This window comes from Corvus kubaryi, unplaced genomic scaffold (genome assembly GCF_017639235.1).
Source record: "Corvus kubaryi isolate FWS band 111438036 unplaced genomic scaffold, C.kubaryi_AGA036_p1.0 37266, whole genome shotgun sequence".
NCBI classification, from domain to species: domain Eukaryota; kingdom Metazoa; phylum Chordata; class Aves; order Passeriformes; family Corvidae; genus Corvus; species Corvus kubaryi.
In genome coordinates this window covers 8,984,150-8,992,838 of record NW_024581081.1, presented here as the reverse complement: position 1 = coordinate 8,992,838, position 8,689 = coordinate 8,984,150, and the positions used below count along the sequence as shown (strand labels likewise).

At 40.7% G+C, this 8,689-nt stretch overlaps 2 long non-coding RNA genes across 2 annotated transcripts in view; one reads left to right on the top strand and one right to left on the bottom strand.

Moving 5' to 3' along the window:
* Positions 1-731: 731 nt before the first annotated feature.
* Positions 732-6,060, bottom strand: LOC121663102. The gene is made up of 3 exons (XR_006015526.1): positions 5,628-6,060; positions 1,339-1,447; positions 732-815 (listed from the first exon to the last, which is right to left on the bottom strand). It is a non-coding gene; the product is annotated as an uncharacterized LOC121663102 (long non-coding RNA).
* Positions 6,061-6,089: 29 nt separating this feature from the next.
* Positions 6,090-8,689, top strand: part of LOC121663101 — a 15,370-nt gene continuing 12,770 nt past the window's right edge. The window contains exons 1-2 of the long non-coding RNA XR_006015525.1: positions 6,090-6,175; positions 6,798-6,984. This is a non-coding gene — a long non-coding RNA (uncharacterized LOC121663101). The remainder of the gene's footprint in view (positions 6,176-6,797; positions 6,985-8,689) is intronic.

The window sequence follows — 8,689 nt, the reverse complement described above, 5'->3', positions numbered from 1 at the left end:
GATGAAATTTATAAATTAATAGGTGCTATGGCAGGCTGATGGGTTTGACTCACGGGGGTGAGAAGTGGGAACTGAAACTGAGTGGTTTAGACATTTGTAGTGTGGTCGAAATTCTTCATATATCTCTACGTCATGTATAGCATCATGTACCATAAAACAACAAGGTTTTTAATAGATCCCTTGGTTATGGCTGAAGCACTGCCATGTTTTTCTCTGTCATTTATAGTAAGCTGATTACAAGAAGTGCTTATTACCCAGACCAATCCCCAGGGAGGACCCCACATGTCTGGTGAACAGTGAAAAAAGATTCCTGTGGTGGAAGAGTCCATGTAATGAACTAGCACAGTGTACATGGTATGCAGAAACTGACAGTATCAAAATAACGATTTCCATTGTTAATGCCTTGCACTAAGAGGAGTTCAAAACTACTGTTTTGATGAAAAAGACAATTATTATACTTGTGCTTAATAATATAAATACAATATATACACATTTGGATATCTACTTAAAAATATCTCAAAGCGAACCCCATTCTGCCCTAAAAACACCCACACTGAACCCTTATAGCTGTGTTCCAAAGTCAAGGTTAGGTACCAAAACTCAAGCAGTTTGATTTTCAAGGTGCTAAGTAAACTCAGGTCCCATTGACTGCAAAAGGATTTGTGGGTTTTCAGTGTTTCTGTAAATCTGGCCATTGGTTAAGGTTTCTAGATATGATTTTAAGGCTCTTACCAGGAGCAGTCAGCCTTGGAAATCCCAGATAAACAGCTTACAGAAGCAGGGTGATACACAGCACTGGGTGACAGTCAATTTGACTATGTATAGAAATGTACAGAACACAGAATGAGTATGGCAAAGATGAGAGAGGATAAGAAATATCTAAGCACTAAAAATCACGTACATGTGCAGAGATATGTTATAGCTTGCAGAAAAAGAATTCTATGGCTTCAGCACAAATAAACTTGGACTTAGTTTTGAATGAGCACATGATCCTAGATCCTGCTTAATTCCTGGAAAAAAGAAAAGAAAAGAAAAGAAAAGAAAAGAAAAGAAAAGAAAAGAAAAGAGAAAAGAGAAAAGAGAAGAGAAAAAAGAAAAGAATTTGCTTGATACCAGGGTAGGACATGAAAAGCTAAGCAGTTGCTAAAGCAAGTTTTTCAGAGAAGCTGTCTGTACTCAGGCTGTAATGTTCATTAGGTAAGGATGGGAAACATGGCCTGAACAGGAGTTTAGAAAATATATACAACAAATAGGATATAATAAATTATATTTCAATACATACTACAGAAGGCTCCATCTCCCAGATCAGGAAAACATTTTCCCTATATTGATACATACTTCCTTCTAGCAGACAAGGAAAACATCTTCCTAGCCTTCCTCAGTTCCACCAGTAGGCCAGCCTTGTGCATCTGTCAGTCTCCACAACCCCAGTGCACACATACACTATCTAGAGGGCAAAGGAGAGCATTAATAAATTCACTGGGTTACACACCACCACTCTGCTCTCAGCACAAACTTTCTGATTATGCTTGTGGCTATCATTAACCCACAGTGGCCATAAGCACTCTATTGCTTTTTATCAGTGACCTATAACAACTCTTCACAGCTTGTGCTATCAGACTTTAACCTGCTACATGGGGTAAAGGCGTCCACTGCATTCCTTCCGCAAGGGGCACCGGGATTTTAACACTGCCACATGCCTGAAGTATTCTGTAAAATGTACAGGGGAGCAGGAATTCATTTCCACTCAACAAACTGTTGGTTTTGTGCCCTTGTGGATGTGATTGCCCACCCATGCTTTGCAGGAACATGTAAACAGCTAAGGAAAACTGCTGCTGCCTCGGTCAGGTGTTGCCATGGAACAGCAAAAACAGTGGTCGCACAGACTGTGCCCCAGACAAGTGTCCTTGACATAGGTGAGCAAAGCTTAGTTGTGAAATTCTGCATTGCAGCATTATAAGAAACTTCTTAATAGATCAAATTTCCAGTGCTTAGGAAGTTCAGCCACTTCTTGGTCTTCAGCACAGTCCTGCTGCTGTCTATGGATGTTGGGCAATTCCAAACGATCTGTTTCTGTTTTCTTTCTAAGGGTCATTGGTCAAAGAAAGAAACTTCACTGAACCTCCAGTGTTCAAAAAGTTGCTTATCTAGGCTGTCCCACTGCTATTTGACTTGAAATGAACAAAAGTAGATAACATAAAGTGTCCGGATTCTGCAAGTTGAACTGCTGCCCCTGCTCCTGTGCAACGAGGTCTGAGTTCTCGTTTTTTGATGACAGTTAATGAATTTGATGGCAAGACTGTTAGCACTCAGCAACTCAGGACTCTTACCAGTGTGTAGTTCTAAAAGTCTTTTAGAAAGGGCTTTGCAGAAAAATGCACTTCCGGGTAGGGAAGATAATAAAGTAACTTAAGATTTTGTTAGGTACTGAACCATCTTCATATTTGATTTTATACTATGGCAGTCCAAAAAATTTGTCCTCAGTTGCATGGGCAGGTTTTTCATTCTTTGGAGGCTTCATGAATTCTTGGATTGTGTTTCTTATAACTACCAGGCTGTCATGGTTTAAACCTGAAGTACTAAATAAAATATCATAGTTGGACTTTAAAGTCTGTCCTTCTTCAAAAGTTGCTTTCCCCTAAAGTTATCTGCAAAATTGTGAGGCCATTCCATCCAGTTCCAACCCAGCTGAGACATACCAGGAGAGGCTGTCACATAGACAGGCCTCTTGCCAAAACAAACAAAAATAAACTGGTATTCTGGTTCAACATTTTCTTTTGCTCTGCACCCCATGAGGCCTATGATTACAAAACTCAACAACATTTTGAAGTAAATAGTTCTTCCTATTTCTACTCAAAAAAACAAGTGGGACAGAAATCTCATGTTGAACAAGATCTGCCAAGTATCTGGTAGAGAGTGGGAGTATTAATACTCTGAATTAGGCAAAGGGTAGAGATACCATGGAATTCATCATTATTTAATTCACCCAGGTTTGTCACAACACTTACACCTCATCCTATTTCACTTTGTGTCCCACAAAAGTATGAGCTCAATTCTGTGCACTCTGCTCATTTCAATTTAAATAATCTTTTGAAAAGACAAAGTCCTCTGAATCCTTTTGTAATGTGACTATTAGAATAGAGAAATTTAACTATGTGGTGTGAGCACACACCTTTGCATTTAATACTTAGGCCAGTGCAATTTGGTACATTACATGACAAGATGTCACATTGCTTGATGAGACATGGTGGCCAGGATGCTGAAAAAAATGGATATTTCCTTTGAACAGATGCAGCAATCTGATTTAACTACAGGGCAAGCACCTAAACTAGTGCCTTCTCAATATGACAGATGAATTAGCCAATAAACCCTGAGCCTATAATTTCTCGTTTGTCTATGGATTCTGAGAACCTTGTTTGAAGATTTTTTTTTTTTTTAATGTTACTTCATTGCAGAGCATAAGTACTTAGCCTTGGAAAATACTGCTGATGGCATACTTCTGTCCTTGATTCGGAATGGGCTCATTTCCAAGTTGTGGTCTACGTCATGATCTCTGGGATCCAGCATCTCTCTGCCATTCAACATTTAGCAACTCTGTTAAAAGCCAAACAGAGGGCTGGGAACCAGTTTTCTCAAGGGAAAAAAATGTCCTTTCATTGTTGGGCTTTCTCTGTGCCTGGGCATGTTAGATTTCACTATTAATCCTGACACAGACCTCATACTCAAAACATGTCTAAATAAAACCCTCATAATAAATCAGGATTTATTATTCTAATCTCATTTAGGTCATACAGTGGCGTAAAACAGTACAAATGTAGGGCCTTAACCCATAATCCTTAAGGAAGCCAAAGGTTCCATTGGCTTCACATAAAGTAATGCCTATGCTTCGAGGTCAGGAGCTCACCACACAAACTAACCAGAGCAATGCAAATACCTTTAAAGCAAGAAAAGTGTGGTTTCATAATTTCAGCCCATATTTGACCAGAGGAAAATTTTCCAAAATACATTACTCAGTGTATGGAAGATTAAAAGAGACAAAGTCTGGAAACAGAAGCATCTGAACATGAGTGCCTTTGTTTCACTTTCAAACGCGTCTGTCAGGGTGGTTGAACGTAGATTTCAGGCTCTCCTGCAGATTTTTCCATTGCACAAACTGCAATAGGAGTAGTCTGAAGCTTGGAGTTGCAGTTTGGATTCCAGACTGGTAAGAAAGTCTTGGACACCCTGAATTTTCTGTCTGTGTTGCACGTTCCTTGGGGTTTAAAATAAGACTCAACAAACTGAGATCTAAGATTAGAAAGAATTGAAAACAATTTGTTGCTTTTCACTGTTTAATTGATTCTTTGCAGCTTTCACTTTCCTGGATGCCTCCATAACCCAGAAAGACACTTTGAATCCTTGATAGCTCAAGCAGAATATATCCTCTCCTTTGCCAGCCTTCTCTGCTTTCTTTGCCTTAGGGTTTACCACCTTCTTTATATCCATCCCCAACCCCCACTGGAAAAACCCATCAAAAGGGAACTAAAGCAGTTGGGCATTTCCCTTCAGCGGTGATTCCCTTAGATAGATCGGTCAGCTGTGTATGAGCTGACTGGAAAAGAGAGGTGGATTAGATGTGTACTGATAACAGAGGAAGGTGGATTTGAGTGCTAAAGGTTACTTGGCCCAGTGTCTGGGCATTTCATATTATCTGTGACACTTCCTGGCAGGGAACATGTCTTCTCTTCACAAGAATCTTGACGGGTAAATAACAAAAGTCCATTTGTAAAAGGATTATTTTAGCCACATCCAGGAAAGCGAGTTAATTAATTTTCTTCCCTTGGCTTCTGATACTTAGACAATATGAAGCCTCTGGCTCACAGCTAAAAAACCCTTTCCATGTTAGAAATCACCTGATTCAGCTCTAATTATCTGTTCATTCAAGCAGCTGAGAATACAGCTGTGAAAGCAAAAAGTCCAGAATCTTGCTTAAACCTTCTCAGGTTGATGTCTTGAGAGGGTTTTTAACACCAGTGTCCTAAATCTATGCCAGTTAGTGCCGACAGGCTAGCTCAGATGAAGATGAGAGTTTATGTTAGGAATTGGGCTCACAGACAGGCCTAAGCAGCTTGGTGCTCCCTCAGTTTCTGAAACTGCGTTGCCACAGCTGTCCTCCGAATGTGGCCACTGCAGAAACTTGTTGGCTGCAGGGCTGTCCTTGGAGTATTGATGAAGACAGTTTTGTTGGTGAGGGACTCTGGTCTAGCCTTTCTGGGATATAAAACAGGGTGGAGAGGGACAGCCACTGTAGCTGGAAGCAAAGGATCTTGTCTTGTACTGCAAGGTGATATAACTGGGCAGAGGAACAGAATTCCTGAGATACGTGTCAATTTCACAGCTCAGCAATGCATTCCTACAAGATGAGCTTTCTTTGATCATTAGTGAATCTGTACTTAAGCACATCTAAAAAGCCCTGAGATACATTTGTATTTCCTGGGCTAAAATCAAGTAGTAAACAAACCTTTCTAGCAAATTTGCATTCAACATTTGACAAGTCAGATTGAGCCAACAAGTGCCCTTCCTTGCCCTACACATGCATCCTTTGGATGTCGTATCCCATGTTCACACACGTATGTTTGTGCTGGTACCTTCCCGCTGCCAGGGGTCTTGTTCAAGCTGTCAGCCCACACCTGAGGGCAGAGCACTCCGGTGGCACCTCCAGGTTCAGTGAAAGGAACGGGACAGAGCTGGCACCTTATCTGCCAGCAGGATGCCATCTGCTGCCCCCCAGATCGTGCTGCGTCCCCACCCGCTCCGGGGCGCCTCTCTGTCAGCAGAGAGGAGCTGAAGGCAGCACGGAACTCCTCGCCTCAAGCCACCGTCTGCCAATAGGAAGGGACAGGGAGGGCTGGCTCAGAGCCCCCCCGGCTCCGGGAGCCGGCCCGTGTGGCCCGTGGGCGCGGGGACACGGGCGGGGGTGGCGGCCCGAGGGCAGTCCCGGCGCCAGGAGCGGGACAGGGACTGCGGGGAGCGGCGGGGCGGGCCCTGCGCGGCCCTTCCCTCACAGCGGGGCGGGCAGAGCCGCCGCCACCGCGGGCTGTCCCTGCGGCGCCACCGCGACCCCTCGTGGGAAATGAGAAACGGGAATGGCTTTATCAGCTGCTCGTTGATGGGTTTGAATTCCGGCTTTTTTAGGGTGGGTTTTTTTGGTTTGGCTTTGGGGTTTTGTTTGGGATTTTTTTTATTTCTCTTTCTCTTTTTGCTTCTCTTTCTTCTGCTCACCTGAGATGGACACAGAGATTGCGGCTGCTTGCTTTCCCCTCCAGCTCTGTGTATCCTGAGGGTATCTGCTTTTCCGCAGTGCCTGCCTGTGAAGATGCCTGTTTTCTCTATAAAGCTCCCCTGGAAGAGAAACAGAGGCTGTTGCATAGATCCATGTCCCTCAGCCAGCTGCATTTAGCCAGGAGATTTCCTGTCCCGACCAGCAGCTTTTCCGTATTTATTATCCCTGTTGCAAAGCAGTAACCAGCATTGTCCTGATTTATTCTGCAGGGTTTTACTTGTTTGTGAACTGTGCCTCAGTGGCAGAAACCGATTGAGCTTTATCTCCTCCTCCTTAACGTCATTAAAATACATTTATGTGAAAAATAATAGTATCTGGCTTAACAAAATGTTGGTTTTATTGGGGGGAAAGTGCCAAGGTTATATTGTATGTTCATAAATGGAACTGCTTTTGCTTTTAACACAGTAAAATAAAAGATGATCTTTTCACTAATGCAATAATCATGCCAGCTGTTTATGTTTGTTTTATCGTGCAGAACATTAAGTGCATTAGTCTTCAAATGGCCCAGCTGAATAAATTGTCCTAGTGGAGCAGAGAACTGTAAAAGTGTAAAAAAATAAAATAATGAAAACGAAAAAAAAAGCAAAAGAGAAAGTTCGAAGAAACAGAGTTGCAGATGTTTTTACAGGAATGACATTAAAGAGAAAATCTGCTTGGAGACAGTAAGTGCCATTTTGTAACCTTTGGAGGATTTTTGTAAAATTCTCACAAGCAAGTTGTTTGATGATACCATCATATGGATAGCAAAAACTCTGGGTTTTTTTCATTTCTTTCCATAAACCCGTGTCTATGTAAGTTTATTATATTAAATAAGCATCTTAGCCACTGTTGTGGCTTAACCCCAGCAAGCAAATAATCAACATTATTATACTAAAACCAAAACACAGCACTGTATCAGCTAAGAAGGAAATTTGCTCTATCACAGCCAAAACCAGAAAAATTACAATTATAATTTCTTAATAATAATATTTGACAATAAATTTATAATAAATCATAATTATAAAAGAAAAACACATTATATAGCTATATCAATATTGTCCCTTAATATGTTGCTAAATATAATTTAAGTTATAATTAAGTAATAATTTATAATGTCTAAGCACCAAGTAACAAGGTATTAACTATTTAAATATTAGGACATGATGGAATTAAGATTGTCACTGCAAGTTTTATTTGGACACCTTTGCAAGTGCTTGGTAGTTTTACCTCCAGTGATTGTTTTTCCTCCAGGATCCTTACTTCAGAGGACAAAATAGTAATGCAACAAGTGTTGCAGGAGGAACCAGAGTTGCTAAAACGTATGGTTGGTTGTAAGGTTTAACATATATGTGAGCTGAGGTTTGGTAAAATAAGGGTTTGCATCAAATTATATCAGCTCTTTTTAAATACAGGGTGAGGAGAGCTGAGGAACTCTGCAGAGAGGAGAGGTTAGAAACTATCCAGTGGTACATGCTGTGAAAGGAAAAGGAATAGAAAGATTTAACAGCTGGGATGGAGGGCAGGGAGTAAGAATTTAGCCTGGACATACTTCTATCACCTCCAGCTGTGCTGACTGTAGTTTATTTTGGAGTAAAATCCAGTATAGTACAATGGCAGGTTTCCAATCCTCTTAAAGAATGGATAACTTTGCAGTAAAACTACTTCAATCGTTTTTGCTATTAAAATGTTTTAAGAGGTGTATTCCTGTGTGCAGCTGTATTTGCTCCATCTTAACTATGTCATTGCAGAGAATGTTTCATCAGAAACTGCTGGGTTCTGGGCTATTTTTCACATTTTGTTATCCCATTTTTTTTAAGAAGTAATGACAATCTCAGCTAGGCAAATCTGGTACAGCCGCTTGAATAATGAATAGAAAAAATATACAGAATTTCAAACTACCTTAATGAAAGAAACTGAGCAGCTGAATTTAAGTCTTATTAATTGGTATGAAATGTTTTCAGATTTGCATAACCTAATTTATAGTTTTAAATGCAAGAGATGTACTAAAGAGGCCTCAGTCAACAGAACCAATGACAGCTAAAATCAAAAGTGATTTTAAGCAATTGGCAGTCCTTCTTGGGACTGCTTGTCCCAACATATATCCTGCTAAGTATTGGGGCTTTTGAGAAGCACAAGTATAAAATTGTAGTCCTACAAACTATATCGCACTTGATCATCTATTGCACAGTGCTGTGTGTCCTGTGTTCGAAAAGTTTAAAAACATGAAGGAGATGAAGGAAGGAAGCAAGGAAGGAAGCAAGGAAGGAAGGGAGGAAGGAAAGGAGAGAGAAAGAAAGAAAGAAAGAAAGAGAGAGAGAGAAAGAAAAGAAAGAAAGAAAGAAAGAAAGAAAGAAAGAAAGAAAGAAAGAAAGAAAGAAAGAAAGAAAG